The 23178-nt window shown below is 56.8% G+C and overlaps 1 pseudogene; it reads right to left on the bottom strand.

The window, feature by feature from the left end:
* Nucleotides 1–22091: 22091 nt before the first annotated feature.
* On the bottom strand, nt 22092–22948 carry LOC112296781 (small ribosomal subunit protein eS1-like; annotated as a pseudogene).
* Nucleotides 22949–23178: the final 230 nt, after the last annotated feature.

Raw genomic sequence — 23178 nt, 5'->3', positions numbered from 1 at the left:
ATGCCTTTTCCTTTGCCGGCCTGGAAAATCCCCGCGGGATGGGATTTCTGCTCAGCCGCTGCCGTGGGTGTAACTGTGGGGTTTGCTCAGGGCAGGGTCAGTGAGCAGGCTATTGTTACCCGCTCCATAAGGAGGGGCTGGTGTGCCGACTGCTTTCGGATGCACCACAGGAGGGCCACTTGCTTTCTCGGCTACAGCGAGAGGTTGGTTATCCTGTGACAGAGACGGAGGGCTTTGAGATGTAACCTTTTTTTTTTTTTTAATGAAGTCTCTTCATTCAAAATCGTCATGTTCCGTTGGTGCCTCTGAGTTGCTGGCATTTGACCCCAGAAGTCACAGTTTTGCAGCAGCTGAGAAGGACTCTATACCGAGATGCACGCTCCTTATCCTCTGGAATGTTCCAGGACACGGCGCTAAGGGAGCGGGACCTGCTCACCATGGTGCAGGGCAGGCGCTGGGCGCCTGGGGAGGGCGAGGCATGTGTCACGTGGGCAGAGGGGGACGCGGGGCGTGTGCTTCACCGGTGGAGTCAGGGGCGCTGGCACGTGGGCGGCACAGAGCAGCACTCTCTAACTGGTTTTCGGTGTCTGTGGATGAGAGGGGAGTCCTCCTGGGCGGGAATGGGAGTTCTGAAAGAGCGGGAGATGAGAGGGGACTAGAGGAAGGCCCCCCGCTCCCTACAGGGAGGGTTGTGGGGGGGCCGGCATCTTGCAGATGGAGTGCCCACGGGCGGGCAGGGAGCCCCGTGGTCCTGGGTGCGCAGTGAGGGGCATGCGCTGGGTCCCTGGGCTGGCCTGGGAGGTACAGAGGCTGCAAGGAAGGGTAGGGGCCCCTGGACGCTGGGAAGGTACGTCCTTCCGGGGAGGTCTGCACCGGGAAGAAAGGCCGGGTGGTTTCAGAGCCATCAGGATGGCAGGAGGCGGATTGGGGTCACACAGCTGGCCTGCCAGGTGCAGCCCAGGGCTGCAGGGTGGCTGGCGGAGGCCAGTGGGCTGGGGTCTGGGCTGCAGATGCTGGGACCGGCAACGCCCAATACAGACATTGTAGCGTCTGCTTTTGGAGGCAGGCTCTGGGGACAGAGGCAGACAGACCACAGGCCTTGCTCTCAGGGAGCTCAGAGCCAGGGTTGGGCACACGGGCAGTCCATGCTCAGGGCGTGGGTGGGGTGGGAGAGGGTAGAGGGGGACAGTGGGTGTGGAAGGAGGCCTGACTCTGGCTGCTGAACACACAGCAGTGTACAGATGATGCTGCTAGAACTGCACCCCTGAACCCCATGGAGTCTCATTAACCAGGGTCACCCCAATGCATTCAATTTAAAAAAATAAGGTTCCTGAAAATGAATGGGGAAAAAAGAGATGCATTTGCTGAGAGGGACTGGCTTCCTGGAGACTTCAGAGGAGTCCCCTGGGGCACAGCCCAGCACCCCTCGCCCTCCCACCATGCGCTGGGAGACACCTTCCCACAGCCAGGCTCCAACAGCCCTGTGGCCCTTTGGGGCCCCTGGCGCACATGTTCGGGTGACCTTGTCACCAGGAGCTGAGTCCTGGCCACGCCTGGTGTCAAAGGCCAGGGGCCACTGGCACAGTCTGGGCAGCTGGGGGCAGTCGCAGGGCCGCAGTGGAAGTGGGGCCACCGAGGGGGTGCGAATCCATCGCCCAGAGGAAGAGAGAATTTTCAGAGGGGAAATAATCACCGAGCCACTCAGGCGTCCGACTTTCCTGAAGATTCAGGCCACCCGAGAGCAGACGGGAACCGGCTGGCAGACGTTTTCATCAAGGGAAGGCTGCTGCTCTCCCTCCCCGCCCCCCGCCCCCCACCCCACAGGAAACTCTTCCATCCAGCCCAGGTGCCTTGTTTAGCAGCGGAAGTGAGAAACGGTTTGGCCACCAGGATGGATAGCAGCTTCAGGGACATCCCACTGTGTGTGCCCCTGAGAAGGCGACAGAGCCTGGGGATGGTTCGGGACTAGGCCACACAGCCTCAGTATGTGACTCTGACAGGGAGGCAGGGGCCCTGGGGTCTGCTGGGCGGGGCGGGTGGGGTCTGTGCCACAGGACGGGGCCAACACGGGCAGAGCCCTCGAGTCACAGGTGCAGGCCCAGCCGAGGTTCCCAGAAGGTGCTCAGCAGAGCTGTGAGGTGTAACTTCCCCTCATGGGGCATCGAAGGCCAATGCACCTGTCTTGTGGCAGCAGCGGAAATGGTCATGTTAGTTCTCCTTTGTCTTCTTGTTTCCCTCCTGCCACTGAAGCAGGCGACCCAGATGAGTCAGGGTTCAGTAGCCGCGGTGGGGCGGGGCCGGGCAGGGCGGGGCGGGGGTGCAGATGCCAGGCCAGCTCCACCTGGGCCTGTCTGACCCCAGAAAGCTCTCCACAAAGCCAGCCCGTTTCCTCCAGGAGCACCCGGCATAAATGGTCCCTCAGTCCTCCCTCCTTTCTCAGACCATTCACTCACTCACTCACTCACTCACTCATTCATTCACTCACTTACTCATTCACTCACTCATTCACTCATTCATTCACTCACTCATTCACTCACTCACTCATTCATTCACTCACTCATTCACTCACTCACTCACTCATTCATTCACTCACTCACTCATTCATTCACTCACTCATTCACTCACTCATTCCTGTGTGTTCGCTGGGGGGAGGACTATCACTGCCCATTGCCCATCCCCCCCCAGCACAGGAGGAAGGGCAGTCCTGTGACACAGCCTTTCCCTGGGCTCAGAATTATTGGCACCAGTGAGTTCTCACCACACACCTCTGCCTGTTGTCCCAGGAAGCTCATGACAGAGGTGACCGGAGAACAATCACAAAACGTCACTGAATGAGCTTCCTTCTCCTGGCCCCGAGTGTGAGAACCAAGTGCCAGGTGACTGGGAGGCTCTTATCTGAGTTTGCTGAGACCCTCAGTGACACTTGGTGGCCTGCGTGGCGGCGGCCACAGTGGTGCTTGTGTTGGAGGCTGGAGGGCTGGGTCGTTGTCCAGCGTGGAAGGCAACGGGTCTGTGAAAACGACATTACAATACCAGCAGGAAGCCGTGGGTGGGGGGTGAATCCGTGAGGCCCCGCCCTGCCCTAGCCACCTGTCCTGGCCATTCCCCTCCCCCAGAAACATCTGGTTCCAACCCCTCTCCATCCCCATCTGCACAACCAAGGGTCCCCACCCTAGGCGGTCCCCTCCATGCCGATAGGCCAGGGTGCACCTGTCTGGCGTGGGAGCCAGCCCAATGCAGAGCTGGCACACGCCCGAGCCCGTCCAAGTGTGAATGAACAGGGTCTCCCCTCCATCTGGGAGGTAAAGAGCCCTGAGCCCCTGAAGGTCTCTGGAGTGGTCCCCACCCAGCTGGGCCAGGGCTTCTGGTGCAGCCCGCACCGTCTGCCTTCTCTGCCGCCGCCACATGCACGGTGGAGAGGGCAGGGCTCTGTTACCGACAGCCGCATGCTGTGAACACCCATCTCATGGAGACAGGAGACACACTTGCATTTCACACGGAAGAAAGTCTCTCTTCAGTTGATGCAATTATGCATAAATACTTCTTGTCATCTGCTCTTGAAATTTTAGCAGCAGGATTTAATGCTGCCGGTTACCATGGCAACGGGCAGAGTTGGTGGTTTTGAATGTTGGTGTGTTATTCTGTGGAGGGAAGGTTAATTTCTCTCTGTGGGTGTGGGTGGGTTATTTACAGGCCACATGGTGTTAGAGCCGTCAGGATACAGTGAGACCCACGTCACTCAGGGGAGCCACTGGAGAGGCTAAGCCCGGTGCGGCTGTGCTGGGTCAACCCTCCTTCAGCGGGCTGAGTCAGACTCCAGGTGGACGCCCACTGGACTTGGGGTTTTGCTTTGCTAATGCAGACGAAGGATGAGAGACCACGGTGAAGCTCAGATTTTTCTGTTCTTTGTTCTTTTTCGTCTGAAGACTTCGCCTTCTTGGGCCTCCCATTCTCCCTCCCTCTGGACGCTGACGCCTGTGGGCCACTTATCTGGGGCCCTGACTTCAGCTCAACTGGTGTTTCTGCTTCCCACCTACGAACACCAGCTACTAGTCTGTGTGTCTGTTACAAAATTCCTTCTATCTTACCCAGAAATTCCCTTCTCAGTCTTCCCACAGTCTGTGCAGGCTGCCAGCCTTCTCCATGTCTCCACCTGGCGCTCATTCTCTCTGTCTCTCTCTGCCTCTCTCTCTCTCCCTCTGTCTTTGTGTCTCTCATGTCTCTCTCTCATCTCTGCTTGGCCTTATTTTTTTTCATTGCGTACTGGCGTTCTGTGGGCAGTGGAAAAGACAGCCGTGGGCAGCTGTGAGTCGGCGCCCTTCCATCTGGGAAGTCCCCTTTCGAGGCGGCTGGTCTCCCAGCACCACCTGTTGGTCCCAGGGAAGGGCTCTGGTCCTGGTCAGACGGAACGTTTACTCCTGGGCCGAGGCTGCCCTGGGGAATGAGCTACTGTGACCTGCAGGCCTGCATCCCACGCCCACCTGCAGGAAGGGGTGGGCTTTGAACCTTTCGTCGGCAGTACTAGAAGCTGGGAGCCAATGCTGGCTCAGTGTCTTTGAAGATCAGGGGCTGGGGGACAGGATTCCCAACCGGGAGCTCTGTCTCCAGCCAAGCTAGGAGCCAACACAGGGACTGGAGAATGACGTCTTTTGATGTTTAAAACCCATGTGCTCTTCCTCAGGAAGTTACTGGAAGAGGCCTCCACCCAAACTGCAGTTCAGGTCGCGGTGCGGGGAGCGGGAGAGAGAGAGAGAAGGAGAGGGAGAGAGAGGAGGAGCAGGGTACAGGAGAGGGGATCTAACCCCAGAGGGCTGGGCAGGGAGTTCTCAGGGGGCGGCAGAGGGGCATCTCAGGACCACACGGCGACCACACAGGAGCAAGTCTGGAGCAGGTCGGAGAAGCTGGTTGGGGATTTCTTCAAGGAGACCTAGGGTAGAGAGCCAGCAGGAAGGGAAGGGAATGGGGTCTGGGGGAGCCGTGAAGAGGGCTGCTTTGCCACCACACGGGGAAGAAAAGACAGCGCCTTAGACGCCTGGGCGGGCCAAAATGTCCATGCGGTGTTTTCTGTACCATAATAGACACATGTTTCATTTTCACCAATAACTATTGATTGGGGTATTCTGAGTGCGTCGGCTCCCCGCTGTGTGGTAGGACATTGATTGTTCTCCATTAATGTCTCGATTTGATTGCTGTCGACCTGAGCTGGTCCACCTGGCTGTGGAGCGTCGTCCAGCGAGGAATCCCCAGCACGAAACCTCGCCACCACTTCTGACACGTTCGATCGGTCACAGCACCTTCTCCGCACACCGCACAGATCTTTGAGTTTCAGTTGCATTTTTTACCTTTCTTGAAATAATAAAGCATAATGCACCAAAAGTATTGCTTATTTTCTTCATCTTCAATAGTAATAGCTACACAAAAATGCGCCAATTTTGATAAGTTTTTTTAAATGCACATTGAGATGACAGCTGTCACAACACAACCTAACAAAATTGTTTCCAATGAAGTTAAAGACAAGTAAGCGCTACGATCGTATGGGAAAACCCAAGTGAACTTCCTGGGCAGCACACTTCCCTCGCTCCTTGTGACGGCTTCAGAGAAACCCAGGTAACAGCACCGGACCAGCAGCGAGAGTGGCGCGTGGTTGCCTCTGGGGGTGGGGGCGGGGTAGAGGGGCAGAGGCCTGCAGTTTCTGGAGCAAACCCGTGAAGTGAGTTGACTCTTCAACTATGACCGTGGGTGCCGTTTTGGTGCGAGACATCTCGGAGGTTGTGGCCGGTCCCTCTGTGGTGGCCTGCCTGGGGGCGGTTTGCGCTGTTCCCTGTGTATGGCCACCCTGCCTGCTAGACCATGCATGGAGCTGCTGGTCACTATCACCGCTGCCCGCACACACCCATTGTCTCGCCTGCCTGCTGCATCTCATCCCCAAAGCTAGTGCTTCCTGGTGGAACCCAGCCTAGCTTCTCCTGTCTCATTTCGGCCTTGAACATGGTTTTGAGCCGTTCCCCATGTCCGGAGCTCCACGGCTCTGGGCAGGGGCTGGTGGGGACGCTGAGGGAGTAACACAGAGGCGCTGGGAACAGAAGGTGCGTTTTCTAGACTTTTCCCACCTTGTTGTTCTGTGCTCAGGAAAACGTCACCACACCCATGTACCTCCAAAGTGCGGCCTGGCGCCTGACAGTTCTCGGCTTCTCTGCGGTCCCTGCCCCCCATCGCCCACTCGCCCTTCTCTGGGTCACAGCACCTGCGTATCTCCGTGGGGACCTTTCCTCACTCATAGAGGAAGGTCTCAGGGTTGTCAGTCTAGGGCGGGCCCATGACCCACACACGGGCACTTGACCCCTGGACACCTCGAATCCCCGGCGAAGTGATGCTGGCATGTAAAACATCGCTTGGGCCCTGTTGCCTAAGCGGACGAGTCCTGATGAAGTTGTCAGCTGTCGCCTGCTGCCTGGCGCACCGCTTGGTTCTCCAGCTCAGCTGGTTCCTAGGGTCATCCCCATCGAAAAAGAGCTTAACTGGAAGGATACCGGGCTGCTCAGAGTCGCTTTTCTTTGTTTGCCACCAAAGAGCCTCAGTGAACACAGCCCCTCCAGAAGCCACAGTTGCAGCTTCGGAACGAGAGTGTGTTTCATTCTCGACCAACAAAGCTGCAGGGCCCGGGACAAAGACCCCATTTCGGTGGGGGCAGACCTCCCGGGGCAGCGCCCCCCACAGGAATCTAACGGCAGAGCTGAGTTTATTTCCATACGAAAGGGGTTTACGTCCTTCTCAGGGTAACAGAAACAAAGCAGAGTGTGCGCAGACACACTCAGGGCGGCCTCGTTAACTCTTCCTTCTTTTGGAACAAGGACGTTATCGAGATTACGCCTCACTGCCTGTCTTCTGCTGGGAAGCCGATGGATCGATTTTGAACTTCTGCTGTGATATGCTTAGTGCTTTGTCAGTGAAATCGCTGTAATTTCTTCTGCCATCTGTCACAGCCCCTTCTCGCAGCAGGAGCTGGCTCCAACCACAGAGCGCTCGAGCTGCATGCCAATCTGCGGGACGGTGAGTGTGGGAGCCTGCTGCTCGGCATCTGCTGGCCGGGCCGGGCCAGGGCCACGCCACGTGGGTGGGCTGGTTTCTGATTGTCCCACATGGAGCAGCCCTCCCGAGACCCTGCACAGCCTCTGGGCTGGAGGCACGGAGGAGCTGGGGCCATTTTGCAAACACCCCGTCCTCGAAGGCCTGGGGGCTTTGAGGCTTCTGGGCAGGGACTAGGGCGAGGTGGGTGAGTGGGAGGGGCATTCACTGGGGTGTCGTATTTAGAGGGGTGTCAAAGAACTCACCAAAGACAAGCAATATTTTAATGCAATGTTAAAAACATCAAAATCAATGCAAAAGATCCACAATCACCCCAATATTGGCCATTCCTATGCAGTCAGGGTCAGTAACAGCTGTGAGCAGCTGTCATACTGTTCTGTCCCGCCCCGGGGTGTCTTTCCTGGCACCTCCCACACGTCCCCTGAGCCTCCAGCCCTGCCTGGGCATGCTCCCGCTGTGGGTCTGAACCCACCCCTGGGGGTTTCAAACAGGGTCTTGGTGCAGTGAGTCCTCAGCGGCCTGCCGTGGTCGGGGGCGTGTTCCGTGGCCCTCAGGTTCAAGTGCTAGTTCAGCTGGACATAAAATTCTGAGCTCAGAATTTTTTCTTCCCCCCTTTGGATGCATGAAAGGCTTGGTGTTGCATTGAAGTGTTGCTGGCGAGACATGGTCCTCTGGTTCACGGTCATGTTGGGTGGCCTGCTTCTCACACTGCTGCTTCTGAAGGTCGCCCTCTGTCCTTGTGTTCCCAAATATCAATATAATACATCTGTGTGTAGATATTAAAAAAGGTTTTATTTATTCATTTTTGGAGAGAGGGGAAGAGAGGGAGAAAGGAAGGGAGAGAAACATCAATGTGTGGTTGCCTCTTGTGTGCCCCCTACAGGGGACCCAGCCTGCAACCCAGTCATGTGCCCTGACTGGGAATCGAACCGGTGACCCTTTGCTTCACAAGCCATCACTCAGTCCACTCAGCCATCCCAGCCAGGGTGTGTGTGTGGATTTTAAAAAATCGATCTTTTTGAGCTCTTTCTATCCATCGCCCCGAGATCCTGAGTGTTTCCTTCAGGCTTCGAGTGTCTCGGTCGTCATTTTACAAGAAGCGTTTCCTCCTTTCTCTGCACTCCTCTCTCCGGGCAGGACTCTCACTGCATACCTGCCGCTCCTTCTCATTCTGAGCCACGCCTCCTGGTTTTCCACGCGCCATCCCTACCCCTTTTCTGAGCGTGCCTGTAGGTCAGCACTCCTCAAACGTGGGTTCGTGCCGGAGTGACCCGGGGGCTTTCCCAGCGCACCCCCAAACACATCGGTGGAGCTGCTGGGCGTGGCTGCAGTGTGGATGGCGGGCCTGCCGCACCGAGGGTCGGACTTCAGGCTCAGTTGTGCTTAAAGACACCCAGGGGCGCCCGGTCACCCTTGAAGGGTCTGACTTGACTTTGCAAGAAGCTTGCTGGTTATAAGGGGTTAGAGGGAGCTGTGTGCAGAAGTTTTTACCTTCTTTCCCCGAGTTTCTCCTAAGGGGGCCCTAGCCTCACGCCCTGGCAGCCCCGCCGTCTGGGTTTGTGTGTCCCGGCCCCCGTGAGGACCTGGGTGTACACCCGCACCCTCACCAACCCATTTCCCCGCAGTGCAGATGGCAGGCTTGAGATTAGCCCATCGATCACTGGCTGGTTGGGAGTCTCATCTTTCCCACTCTGTACCCCCCGTGGTAGAGGGTCTATTAAAAGAATATCAATGAGGTTGTTAATGTAGCAAATCAGGATCTTCTGGTGGAACCAAAGCTCTGAGAATCAATAAAACATTAAAAAGGTTAAACACTTTATTGGATAAGTCAGAACATATTCTTTAGTTAACGACACAGCTTTGGGGGAAAATGGATATGAAAAGGCAAGATAATAGTTCTCCGTAATGGGAAAACACGCACCAAAGGATCATTTTATCAGCCTGGTGCTCGAATTCGGGGTGCATACTCATTAGACTGCAGTCGGAAGCCCCAGGGAGGCCTCCCCGGGGGGACAGGCAGGGTGGCTGGCAGATCAGAGGCCCGGCGCTTTCTTGGCTGTGGGCCCGTGGCAGCCCCTTTAATTTAATTTCTCAGAGTCTCAGGTGCCTCGGCTTAGACTCGGCTACTGTGCTGTGCTCTGCTCCCGCTGCGGCTATGGGGGAGCCTCGTGGAGCCACGTGCTCCCCGGGAACACCGTCCCCCCGTGCGTGCTGTGCCTGTGCACCCACAGTCCCCCCGGTGAAGCTGGCTGTCTCCTCCTGTTGGGTTGGGAGAACCCCCGACCTGCTTGAGTTCTTCCTGGGGGACTGGCCATAAAATAATAAACTGGACGCGGACTAGATTAACAGGAGAAAACCCAATTTAATATGCGTGCACGGGAGACTCTCAACACCATGCTGAGATCACAGAACGAGGCCCGGAGAGGTGATTAAACCAGGCACCTTCGTAACACTTTTCAGACGACGAGACAGTAAGCGTGTGAGGAATTGACAGGACAAGACACCCTCGTTAGGCGGGGACCGGGGCAGACGAGGGGGCGCGAGGGGGCGGGGCACGACTAGGCTCGGTCTGTGCACCAGCAAGGGTGGTCTCAGCTCCTGTTCGCCTGCTCTGGGCCCTGGGTTATTTTCATTTTCTGCGAGGCTGTCCCGATCTCAGACCCTGGCAGGGGGACACCTGGCACCTCAGATCTGTCTCCTGCTCTCAGGGGACAGAGACGCCAGCATGTGCGTGCGCGGGCAGTTTCTTAAGTAACTGTCATTCAAAATAACCTACGAGCCACGGTGGGGTCTCCGGGGGCGGCCTGCCTGCCCTGACAGCCCCCTTCATGTCCCTGATGACATCAGTGTCTGTTGGTCTGGCCTTGGGTGAACTGTGCTCCTGGGCTGGTGTCACCATCTGAGGCGCGATGCGGGGTCTCTCATGGACATGGGGCTCTGGCCCCGCTGGGCCCCCTTTCCCACCACCAGACTTTTCTCAGCTGCGGGGCGAAGGGCTGGGTGGCGCTCTGTTGGGAACCCCCAGTTGGGGATCCGGAAACACTCTCCCCACCTCCTTGCCAGTCCTAGGACCCTCGTTACCGACAGAGGTGCTGTGTTTCCTCAGGTGGCCCACCTGCCTATGCTAACTTAGTAAAGGCAGGGAGTAGCTGTAAGCACCGTCGTCACGCAGGCTGCCGGGCCGTCTGCGCGGAACTCCGTCCATCTGGGTTGTCTTACGGCCGAGCACATGTAGACGCGTTTTACCTCCCTTCGCGTATGTGTTCTCAAAAGCGAACGTAGCTCTTTTATTTAACCCGTGCTGGGCTCGCTGGGGAATCACACAGATGCGGATGACCACGTGCACAGGCAAGGCGGAGGGAGGGCCACGCGTCCCCTCTGTGGAGAGAACGCCGGCCCCACCACCTCCGGGAGGGACAGGGCTCTCGGTTTACAGCTGCAGCCACTGTTTGCCACCCTCGGACGGACGGACGGACAGAACTCCCCGGAAGTGTCAGGGAAACCTCATCGCCACTGGCACGGTAACGAGCAGAACCGAAAAAGAAACTCACCAAGACATCACAGGCAGAGCCGGAGTCCCCGTCCAGGGCGCCATCCTCGGAGAGAGGCCCGGACAGGTGGCGACACCATGGTCCTTGTTGCTTTGCTCATCGCGGAACAGCACAAGAGGAAGCGAGCCCCCCACCCCAGGCCCCAGCCGCTCTCGTGGTTCTGGAAGGAGCTGCTGCTCAAAGTCAAAGGCAGGGCTCGCTGGGGGAGCCCCGGAAATCCATCATTCACACAGCCCTGGCCTCTCTGGTGGTTTTCACAGAAAACCAGATGTTTCCGTGGAGAGGGAGGCCGTGAGGGGTGGGGGAGGGGAGGTAAGCAAAGATCTGAAGCTGCCTCGATCATCTGCTGCCTGTCACAGCAGAGCTGGAGCGCCCTCCGCAGAGGGAAGGGACAGGGAAGTGGACGCAGAGGCCAGCAGAGGGAGGATGCAGTCACCAAGCTGTCTTTCGGTGCCCTGCTGGTTACAGGACTGAAGAAGGAAACACACTCCTAACCTGCGGTCCTTTCCCCTGTTCAACGCGGCCCCTCACAGCGAAGTCACCCAGGCTGGGGCATCTCCACCTTGGCACTGCCTGCAGCCTGGACAGAACCGTCTCTGCCGCGGGGCCGTCCTGGGCACGGTGGAGTGTTGAGCGGCCTCCCCGGCCTCCACCCACGACAGGCTGCAGCATCTTCTTAGTTCGACAACCACAAAAGTCTGCAGGCCTGGCCAGAGGTCCGCTGGGGGCACGGTCGACCCGTGAAGATCCAGGGAAGGTGCTCTGAATGCAGAGTGTGAGGCGGTCCCCTGCTCAGCTCGCTCTGGGTCGGGGCGGACACTCCTCACTGCATCCAAACCCCTCAGGGGACACAGACGGGTCCGCAGACTCAGCCATCCACAGAGTCCAGTCGTGCAAAGGCCTCGGTGGCGCTTGGCTGAGCTCTGGGGTCTGCTCCTCCACGGGACCCTGGAACCTCTGAAGGCTCACTGCAGGCGAGCTCCTTAGGTGGGGTTTGGCCCCAAAGTCCTCCCCATGTGATCTAGTCGGGACTCCTAGGAGGTTAAATGTAGCCCCATCCGTCTTCCTGTCTCTCTGCACCCAGGCCCCTGGACCCCTGAAGGTGGAGACAGTTCCAGAGAAAAGCCAGCAAGGCAGCGAACCTGTTTCCCTGGAGGTTCAGAACTGGTCTCACCCTCCCCCTTAACCCAAGGGGAAGCGGCTCCAGAGGCCTGGGTGCCAAACTCCAGGCCACAGCCCTTTCCCATGGCCCCACCGTGGGGGCTGGGGCAGAGGGGCAGATGGCAAGGGGACCCGCCATCCCCTCCACACCTCCCAGCTCAAACGTGCCAGAAGTAGCCTGTGTCCCCTCCTTGGGGCTGAGCTGGCCAGTGACATGCTTGGCCCAGGAGAACGTGTCACAGGTGACGGTGTGCTTGCTCCAGACCAGCCTTCAGAGGGATGGTGGCTTTTGTACCTGTCCCTCGGAAGCCCTGAGGCTGTGACCTGCACAGAAGCAGGGACTGGTTCAATGGTGTGGCCACGTGGGAGGAAAGAGGCTCCAGGCCAGCCTCCGATCCTGGGCCCCCCACCCGCAGCCTCGGCAGAAGCCAGGCTGTTTTCACTGTTGTAGCTTTGTAGTGTGGTTTGAGACCAGGGAGTGTGATGCCTCCCGCCTCGTGCTTTCTCAAGATTTGTTTGGCTGTCTGGGGTCCTTTGTGCTGCGATGCACATTCTCGGGCTCGTTGTTCTAGTTCGGAGAGGAATGCCGTTGGTGTTTTCACAGAGGTCGCACCGCGTCTGTGTACTGCTCTAGGTGGTAAGGGTGTTTGCGTAATACTAACCCTTCCAACCACGGGCAAGGTGTGTCCTTCCGTTTATTTGTATCTTCTTCGATTTCTTCCTTCAACGTACTACAGTTTTCCGAATACAGGTCTTTCACCTCTTTGGTTAAATTTATTCCTAGCTATTTTGTACTTTTTGATGCCACTGTAAATGGTATCGTTTTGCTAACTTCTTCTGATCACCTGTTGCTGGCGTATAGAAATGCATCCGATTCCTGTGTGTTGATCCTTGACCCTTCGACTGTACTGAAGTCACGTATTCGTCGTAACAGCTTTCTTGGTGGGGTTTTCAGGGCATTCTTTATATAGTATCGCGTCATCTGCGAATAATAAGAGTTACACTTCCTCCTCTCCAATCTGACGTCTTTCCCTCCCCTTCCCCGTGTGATCGCCGCGGCGAGGACTTCCGGGCTCTGTGGGATAGAGGTGGTGACGGTGGCCTCCTCGTCCTGGTCCTGATCTCAGAGGAGAGGCTTCCAGCTTCTCACCGCTGAGGCCGATGTTGGCCGTGGGCCTGTCACGTGTGGCCTTTGTCACACTGAGACATGTCCCTTCTGTTCCCACTTGGGTGACAGTTTTTATCATAAACGGATGCTGAATTTTATTAAATGCTTTGTCTGCAGGTATTAAGATAATGGTGTTATTTTTTATCCTTTTATGAATGTGATGTATCATGTTCATCAATTTATGGTTGTTGAACCAAACTTGCAAACTTGCATCCCTGGGTTGAATCCCACTTGGTTATGGTGCATAATCTTGTTTTTTTAAAGATTTTATTTATTTAATTTTAGAGAGAGGGGAAGGGTGAAAGAGTGAGAGAAACATCAATGTGTGGTTGCCCCTTGCGCACCCCCTACTGGGGACCTGGCCTGCAACCCAGGCCTGTGCCCTGACTGGGAATCGAACCGGCGACCCTTTGCTTCGAGGTTCAGCGCCCAATCCATGGAGCCACACCAGCCCGGCTGGTGCATAACCTTTTTCATGTATTATTGAATCTGATTTGCTAATATTTTGTTGAGAAGTTTTGCGGGTATGTTCATGAAGGATACGGGCCTGTAACTTTATTTTTCTGTAACGACTTCATCTGGCTTTGGTGTCAGGGTAACGCTGGCTTTGTATCACAAAGTGAGTGTTTCTTCCTCCTCAGTTTTAAAAACTAGTTCAAGAAGAGTAGGAATCAATCCTGTGTGTGCTGGGTGGTTTGGAAAGGCCTGTGAGAACCAAGCCCTTCTGAAGGTGCCGGGGCCCCGGCCCCTGAGCCACAGCGGCTCCAGGCGGGGAAGCCGGGGGGGGGGGGGGGGGGGGGGCGTGCAGTAATGCCCTGTTGGCCCGCCTGCTCCCTTTGTTCAGGCCGAAATAATGGGCTTGGGCTGCAAGGACCTCGCAGGGAGGCCAGAGCCCCTGGGTGGAGCCCTGGCCTGCGCTGGGCATGGAGGGGACCAAACCACGCTGCCCGTCTGCCCCTCGGCCCCCAGAGCTCCCATGGCTCCCAGTCTCCTCTGTCTCCTGTGCTGCACCACAAGGGTCCCCTGTAGAAGTGGCCTCTGCACAGGCTCCTCGTGGGGGCAGTTTGCGAAGCTGCTTGGACCCGGCAGTACTCCAGGCCCCTGGGGCAGGAGCAGCAACTTCCAGCACCTGGGCACCTGCAGGCACTTCCGCCGCGTTGGTGTCTTAAATTCTGAGAGATTTTTGACTCTCTCACCAAGGTGGGGGTTTGTCAACTTCTCTCACGTTTCCAAGAGGGTGAGCTTTAAAAATACCCCTGTCTGTGGCGTTCTGGTCATAAGGGTTTATAACTGTCACATTTTCTTCGGGGACTGTAATTTTCATAATATCTTGCTCTCCTTCCCATTTGATGCTTTCCACCTTGAATTCTAGTCGGTCGAAGAGAGGCAAACGCCACATGATTTCACGTGCATGCGGAATCCAAAGGACAAATGAACGAAGGAACAAAATCGAAACAGACTCAGGTGCAGAGAACAGATGGGGGATCACCAGAGGGGAGGCGCTGGGGGCTGGGTGACAGGGGCGAGGGGTTCACGGGCACCGATGGGCGGTTGCAGCTCAGTCCCGGTGTGTGAGGTGCAGCACGGGACACCGTCAACGGCTGGGCACCGGGAACACCGGGGTGAACGCTCGGGGACTGACTGGCCGCTGTGCCGACACCTGAGACCAATACAAGACGCCGTCGAATGCCGCCTGTGACGGGAAAGAGAGTGGGGGCCACTTCGGGGCGTTCCGCTTGGTCTTTCCTTCCAGAGCAGTTTTTGTTCCCAAAGTCAAGGAGGCAATTCCAGTGCTCTGAAGCCACTGGTGCTATCGGCGTCCCCACCACAAACTCGGGGACAGGGACGCGGACCGCCACGCGGACTGCCGTGAGGCAGACTTGCACCAGGGCTCACTAACTACCGCATCCCACGCACCCCCACTGTGTGCCATGTGGGGAGTGATGGCGTTTTGGGCCCCTGGCCGGTGGATGGCCACCCTGCGGCCCCCTCGCCGGGCCGGGAGGCCCCTCAGAAAGCCCCGTGGGGCGGCCCCTACCCTGAGGGAGGCTGTTGTGTTTTGACGCCACTGAGCACGGCTAAGGCCATGATGTCCTGGAGGAGAGTTAGAGCGGCCATCACTGTCCCCTCCCCACGCCGCAAACCCTCGAAGGAGCGCTCACATGTTACTCGTCGCTCTTTCTGTAGACCTGTCGCGGGCCCCTGACCCCGCTGTCCTCGCGCGAGCCTGTCAGCCTCCACGTCAGTCTCTTGGAGAACTCTCCGGGGGCCATTCTTCCTGTCACCTCCACCGCGCCGTCTCTGGGTCTCCTGCTCTCGCCCCCTTTCTGGCCACGCGGCAATGGCGCTGTGGCCCGTTTATCCCTGAGCCCTGGCTTGTGTGCAGCGATGGGCACGCAGGACCATCTAGTAGAACTTGTGGCTGGGAAGCGGGTATTTCATAAACACCTATGACTCACCAGACGCCCACTGGGCATGCGGGAGGAGCTTAACGTCAGGAAGGAGCTTAACGCCCAGGGCAGCGTGGAAAAGCGAACCTTCCAGGGCCTCAGCTCAGGACCCCCATTTAGAGCAAAACTCAAAAGAGACAATGTGGCTGCTTCCCGGCCACCCTCCCCCCTCCGCCGGTCGCTCCCTCTCCCGCCGCACCGCCAGCTCCTGGTCTGAGGTCAGCTAAGCCACCCTCCTGGGGCAGCAGGTCGGTCTGCGCCCATCAGCGGCTCTTTCTCCTCCCGTAGCCCCGACGACCAGCCCGTCAGCCAGCCGTTGCCGATGGCGATTGATCTGCGAAAGGCATTAAATGACCTCTGTGGCCATTTTTTAACAGCACAGCACACTTTAAAACAGTTTTACACAACAGTTCTGTTTCTGCATAGAATTAAAAGAATGAATTTACTTACCTTCTTTCAGAAAAATTGGGCATTTACACGGAAAGGAGAGGGGGAGCATTAAACAGCCCAGTGTTGGTTGGTACATAGGTCTCAGGAGGTAGGCGGGAGAGGCGGGGGCGTGTCCATGTTAACGCAGAAAACCAGGAGCGGAACCTATGCCGCCTCCCCTCAAGAGAACCATCAAGAAGACAGAAAGGAAGAGGAGGTACCACTCGTCTGTTTAAACCCCGCCCCCCCAATGGTTCCCATTGTAACTGGAATTCGGTCTGAACTCCTTCCAGGCCTGCCCTTGCCTGCCCTTCGACCCTCCTCTCCTGAAAGTCTCCCCGCTTTGTCTGCTCTTCTCTTCTCTCCTGTTTCCCTCTCTGCCACGGCCCCGCGCTGTGCTGGGGTCGGCTCACGGGGCTCAGGCGTGGTGCTGCCCAGCGCTGGGTTCCGTGACCTCGCGTTGGCCGCTCTGAATGGAGGCGTGTAGGCGCCATGGGCACCGGCACACACTCCAAGTCCCGGCTGGGTTTGAACCTCCGCCCTGCACACTGCCGGCCGGCTGCGGGGCTCGGACTGACCAGCCTACTCTTTCTGAGCCTCGATATCCCCAGCCACACACCGTGGGCAGCGGGGGCAAGTGCAACCCATGGGGCTGCTCCGAGGAATTAAGTCAGATGATACAGGTGAGGGGCCGTCAGAAAAGCTTGATTTGATTCAGAACGTGTGTGAATTTCAGTGAGTTTCTCTCACTCTCCTACTGATAGTGATTTTCCCTTAAATTTTTTAAAGCTGAGGAAGACCAGGCAGGTTATTCTCAGTTCTCAGTTCTTGCACCGGTGGCAACTGGAATTTCATTTGCCGGAATTGAGTTCGGAGAGGAGGAATGTTGCCGGGAAATGAGAAGCCGGCTATGCCTGCACACGAGGAGTTTTGATTTGATTTGATTGTGGTCGCAGACCAGATCCCCTGTGGGTTCCTCCAGCGCAGCCTCCAAGTCCCAGATTTGGAGGCAATGAACCAACCACCACAGAAGTGACTTGCTGCCGTCACCTGGCTGGGTGTCAAGTGCAGACGAGAATACTAAGCTCTAAGTAGGGCGTCCAACCCACGCCCCGGCCCTAGGCTTGGGGTCTCACAGGCCAAGGAGACGTGGCCCCTGCCCTCAGGAGGCTCCCATGTGCAGACAGCAGACCCCCGCCATCCTTCCGTCAGGAGGGACACAGCTCTGCCACAAGACTGCAGCTGGTGGCCCCCCAGCTGCCCCTTGTCTCTGGAGGACACGTTGGCCAGAGAATGGGCTTCCTTAACAAGGAGAAGGACCAGGGATGGGCTAGGACCAGGCCAGGGATGGGGGTCTTGAGTGAATTAACAGCATTTCCCAAGACAGTAACAAGCCCTGTTTTTCACACGAGGAGGCTGGGGCTCAGAGGGATGAAGTCCCTTTTCCTGTTGCCGCACAGCTGGTCGGAAAAGGAGCGGATTCAGCGTGATGGACTCAGAGTTCGGCCTCCGACCCGCTCTCCTCGTTCTAGACGTTTGCCACCTACGTCTCTCTCCCGCCCGGTTCTTGCCTTTGCCCCAGCGCATGACGGGAAAATCGTGGCTCGAATGCTGTGTTGTTGGGTGTGCCCGTGTTTGGGAAAGACAGTCAAGGCCTTGGATTTTCTGCCATACAGTTTTTGCCTGTTCATTTATTCTTTTCCTTCCTTCCTTCCTTCCTTTCTTCCTTCCTTCCTTCCTTCCTTCCTCCTTCCCTCCCTCCCTCCCTCCCTGTACGTACTGAACACCTGCTATGTGCCCCCCACGAAGGCCTGCTACTCTGCCGACACCCCCAGGCGCTTGCTGAATAAATAAATGTTGAGGCAGCTCTCCCGCCTGTGTGCAGAGAGCGATGGGTGTGTTTCTGTCAAGTTCAGGCCCTCGCTCTCCTGTCTAAGCATCTGTTCTGAGAGCATCAATGTGGCAGTTTTTAGAATTAAAGGGAAAAAAAAAGAAGCAGGACTTTCCAGTGATATTAAACCTCTTAAATGTCAAACCGTAATTTGTAGAGGGAAAGTGACTCCCATCATGCATCTTACATCCTTGTGTTCCAAATTACCCTGTTCTCGCTGAAATTGGTTTCTGTCCAGGAGGAGATAACGCCCGTCAAGACGTCTGCCTGCCAATCGGCCCCGCACGTCCACGGCCAGGGCGCCGGCCCAGCCCTGCCCGCTGGGCGAGGGAACGTGGGTGCAATTTCCATCTCTGGCTGGGGAGACAAGAGCGGGCTATGGAGGTTATTAAATTACTATTTATTTTTGGCAGAGCTACAAGGTAGCTTTCGGGGGAACCGGGAGACGCTCGTGGTGGTAGCGACCCAGGCCTGGCAGCCACCAGGACCAAACCTCCTCTAAGCACGTGAAGGACCGCTCTTGACTGGGGGTGAGACGTGGGGACGACTGATGACCTCTGACAGTAGTGAGACCCTTAGTGACCCTCCCAGCTATGACCCCTAGCAGGCATCACCCTGATGGGGGGACTGGATGCCCGTGGCCCAGGGGTGACTCCCTGTGGGCTGAGGGGCTCACTTCCTGTCTGGGAGCATCTCCCAGTCGGTGGCCCTGGTCCGCAGTTCCCCTGTCTGGGTTCACTCCCAGTGTAGACAGCGTGGTGGGCAGTGTGCTTCGGCGATGGGGGTGCAATGTCCCCCTCCCCTGGCTAAGCCAGCTCCCTTTCCATGTGTCTGTGGTCCCAGGGCCCAAGGACGGAGCCCCCGGGTGGCCACCCAAAGTCTCCGAGAGTCACACGTGTCAGAGCAAGCGAGGGTCGCGTGCAGAGCGGTGAAAAACGTAATGAGCTTCCCTTTGACACCACCTTTGTCTTCGCGGGCTCCTTGCAGGGGGCAAGGCCAGAAGCCTCCTGCAGATCAGCTCCAAGGGCGGCCGTCCCTCTGCAGGCTCGCTGGCCCCCGAGGGGTGCTGCCTGGTTCGCAGCTGGGCCCCCGCGTCTCGCCCTGCAGCCGCTGTCTCCAGGACGGCGCGCTTTCCGTGCTGAGGAGCACATGCCGAGAGAGACGGGTTTGACCCCGATCGTCCCCCTGGGGGCAGCTGGTCGGGTCCCAGACTGTGGCTGCCCCCCCCCGCCCCCCCCCCCGTGAGGGGACCGGCCGCGTCCCCCTGGACAACGTGGTAGGAAAGGCTTTAGGATTTAGTGCTGTCAAATGTTGTGATTTTTAAGGAAAAGCTGAAGATTTGGATTTTTATGTGAAACTCTCCATTTTTAATGGCGGCTTCCTCCCGCCCTCCTTCCCTCCCTCCATTCCTTCCTAAACTGTAGAGACCAAAACAGAAGGAAAATAAAACAAAATAAGTCTACCGGCCTATTCAAGCCAGCCTGTGACCTCTGACCTCTACGGTTCCTCGGGGACGTTGTGAAGCCGTGTAAGTGGGAACCGAAAAATGCGTTTCTGTGCAGTGAAGCGAAGAATGGCCTCGATTCCCAAGTGTCTGCTCCGCGCCCATCACTCCCCACCTGGCCCGGCCTGCCCCCCCAGGCCTGGCAGTCAGTAGGCGTGGCTTTGCCTGGGTGACGAAGTGACAGCTCTCCATTTTAATAGGGAAGAAACCACTGAGCCGGTGGCTTTCACGGGACCACAGGCAGCTGGGCCTCCCGAGGACCTGGCATTGGTGTGGAAGATAAGGACGCCGTCTCCTGGACCAGCCTAGTCCCTTAGTGTCTCCCTCTTGGACGGACTGGTATTCTCTCTCAGTCCATCAGCGCTGGGCCGGCCTCTGCTGCCACAGACCGTGGGTCCTTCCTGCAGGGGGCCTCCCTCGCATTGCCCCCAGCGTGGAGACACAATAAAGCAATTCGGCAGGGAGGGTGCCTGAGGGGCAGCCACTGCCCGGGGGCATTCGGGGCCGGGAGCCCGGTCAGATTTACAGGTTAGACAGACGACTCTGGCAGGAGGGAAAAAATATCTTTGCCTCCACGGTCTCGGGAAACAAAGTGCATTAAATCAACTTGCCAATGCGGCAAGGCTTCCTCCAGGGTCACGTGCCAAGGTGACCTCGCCACCCTCAGTCAGCTGGGACTTATTTGCATCTTCGGGCAGTAAAAAGCAGCTCTCACCTGTACAGTGGTTTAGAGTTTACAGTGCACGCTCACCCTGAGCAACACATACATCCTCCAAGCTTCGCTCTGAGGTGGGCAGGCGGGAGAGGCGGGGGCTGGGGGAACTGTCATTTACCCCAGTTCCCAGGTGCAGGGCTCACAGCCCCCCACCGCCCCCTCTGTCAACTGCGAGGGGTCACATTCATCCAGAAGCTCGCCCCCCACCCCCCTGTGACTCCGTGCGGTGGAGTTAGTAGGAAGGCACCTGGCTTCTTCTCCTCTAATTTCTCAAAGCTTAGCGATGGGACCCCAAACCTCAACACTGTTTCCCCTCAAAACCCATATCTTTGTCCAAACCTTTGAAAAATCTATCTGAAAAAAAGGACCTTTTTTCCTTGGCAAGAAAGCAGATCGTGGAAGCTCATCCCATCAGTTCTGAGCCTCCCCACCACCTCTCATCTCCCGCACATCCTGGTTTGTGGGCCACGTGTCACCAAAACCGTTTTTCTCAGCCAGAGCTCTGCCGCAGAACCCCCCAGGGAGCCTCTGGGGACCCCCGGGCCTCTCCCAGACCCGCCCTTCAGGGTCCTTCAGGGCTGGGCTCCCCCAGGGCTGGGCTCCCTGGGTGGAGTGCAGGCCATCTGTTCCTTTGGGTGACCTTCCACTAGATGGCGCTGAAGCTGCATCTGACTTCTGCAACGTGCTGCCTTCAGACAGAATCTGCGTGGGGACCGCAGTTTTCCCACTTGGTCTGCAGAGGGGGGGGGGCGCAGGCTCATGGCTCTTGACAACATGCTTGTGAAAACCCCCACAGCTGCCCTTGGGAGAGGCCATTTGGACGGACACAGCGCCACCAGATGTGAACAGGTGTGGGAAACAAAGGCAGCCTCTGTACCTCTGAAAAGTCTCGTGGCCAAGACCCCACCTGAGCAGGGTGAGTGCAGCCTGGCCAGGGCAGTGGTGACGCTGTCACTCTGCCACATCTCCAAAGTGATCCCGCCGGTGCCCCTGAGGCTCTGGCCCCGCCCAGAATCCGACTTGGAAAACCTTTTGTGACAGTTTTGTCCCCTGGAACATGGCGGGACGTCGCAGTGGGCTGGTGCCCACAGACCTTGGGATGGCAGCACAGCTGGTTGGAGACCTGGTGCCCCACACTGTCCAGATCTCGAGCGTGTCCCTCTCTATCCAAATCTGTTCTGTTCCTGAGTGCAGAGAGCAAGAAGCTGCACAGCGAGCTCAGGCAGGAAAAGCTGGCACCTTAGGTGCACCTGTTTGGGGCAGCGTTTTCAGGGAGCAGAGGTGAGGTTCCCACGGGAGGGACATACCCAGCACCTCTGGCTCCGAGTCGGATGGTCAGAGGGAGGAACAGCAGGGAGGGGCCAGGTCGCTCTGAGCACCTGGATGGTTGGGTGTTCCTGAGAGAAGTCTGGGCAGAAGTCTGAGACACACTGGGGTGGGCGGGGGAGATTCTTCCTACAGCTCCTTGTTTCGCACCTTGGAAGAGAGATGAGGACAGAGGGGCCTTGGGAGCCCAGCAGGGGCGCGGGAGCCGCTCCAGATAGGTAATCAGACTTCGCAGCTGGAGGCAGAGTGGTTCTTTCGCAGAAAAAAAGCAGAGAACAGAATGGGGGGGGGCTGGGGCCTCCAGTCAGGCTCCCAAATCAAGGGGCTGGGGGAGACTTGCCACGGGGTCAGCATAGCCTACGGATGGGAGGGGACCGTTCAGGCCCCAGCGCACACGGGTGGGCAGCAGGCCCGGCCTGCCCCAGCAGAAGGCCCTTCCTGCCACACACGGGTGCGGCTTCCTTTGGAGGCCGACTGCGGGGAGACTGGCCCTCACTCTGGTTCCCAGGAACAGAAAGCAGAGACCGCACACCACACATCTGAACCAATAGCAGCAGAGTTTTATCCACTGCGCTGCTTGGACGAAGGGGAGCCCGAGCCCACCAGGCGTGTCGCGAAGGACAGCTGGTCACTTAGGAGGTGGCTGTTAGGGCAGACAGGCAATTGTACGGATTTAATATTTGCTATTTACTATCATGTGACTCAGAAATATATAAGACCCACGGCTTTTTAGTAAAGCCATTAAGCCTATGATCCTTTTTTCCCCATAAAACCTATCCCTTGAATTAAGCCAAGTCTTTAAATTTTTTTTTTCACAAATAGGCCTGTTTATTTGTCACCATTAAATGTCTGAATTTAAGCAGATTCTTGGACTGGGGGCTCATATCCATCAGCTCGTTCAACTTTAGCACCTGTCTCATCCCCAGTAGCTTTTCCAGAACTGCTACCTTCACCATGAAGCTCCATGAGTTTTCCCTGTTCAGACTTGGGCTTCTTCAGCATTTCGACTTTTCTAGCAAAGACATCATGAAGTGGATGAATAGATTGGCGCCTTTTCTATGTCTTCCCCAATGCTGTCTGGGATCAGTTTACTGACCACTTCTTCCAAGTCGTTTATCTGCACCTCTCGGGTCATGATTTCCATCATCTTCTTCCGGATTTGGCGGACCTGTTGATGCTGAGCATAAGAGGTCTTCCGAATCTGATTGTTGCGTTTTTTAGTAAAACCAACACAGAATAAACGAAGCAAATACCCATCAGTAGTCTTGACATCAACAGGAGCTTCAATCATGGTCTGCCATTTTTTGACCACGGAGCACATTTCATCATGGGTAAGATCCGTGCCGTGGAAGTCAGTCAGGCCGTGTTTGCCCTGAACATCCTCAGTGATTAGCTTGAATTTTCTAAATGCCACTTCATCATTCTGCAGACCAGCCAGGCTCACTTCAAATACTCGGCCCTTCAGACCATCCGATGCGATTTTGGTTCCCTGAGTTCTCGTGACTAGCGTTTTTCCAATATTTCTTATGTTGAACATAGCTGGTGCTTTCACATCATACCAATCTTTCTTAGAAAATGGATCAACCACTTTCTTCTTTGCTCCCTTTTTGCCACCTTTTGTCAGGCGCTTGTTCTTGCCCACTGCCATGGTGCTGCTCAGAGAGCCAAAAGGCTAAAAAAAAAAAAATTTTTTTTAATTAAAAAAATGTAGGCAAATGATGGTACAGAGGACACGAGGCATGAACAAAACTGGGGAGGCAGTTTGCAGGTTTGGGGAACAGTGAAGATGCGTGGCCTTCGGGTCCTGCAGCCTCATAGGAGTTACTCCCTGGCTGTGTGACTCTGGGCCAGTGGCTTAACCTCTCTGTCTCGGTCACCACATTTGCAGCCATGGAAG

Source organism: Desmodus rotundus, chromosome 12, assembly GCF_022682495.2.
Source record: "Desmodus rotundus isolate HL8 chromosome 12, HLdesRot8A.1, whole genome shotgun sequence".
Classification (NCBI taxonomy): Eukaryota; Metazoa; Chordata; class Mammalia; order Chiroptera; family Phyllostomidae; genus Desmodus; species Desmodus rotundus.
This window is presented reverse-complemented; position numbering and strand designations above follow the sequence as displayed.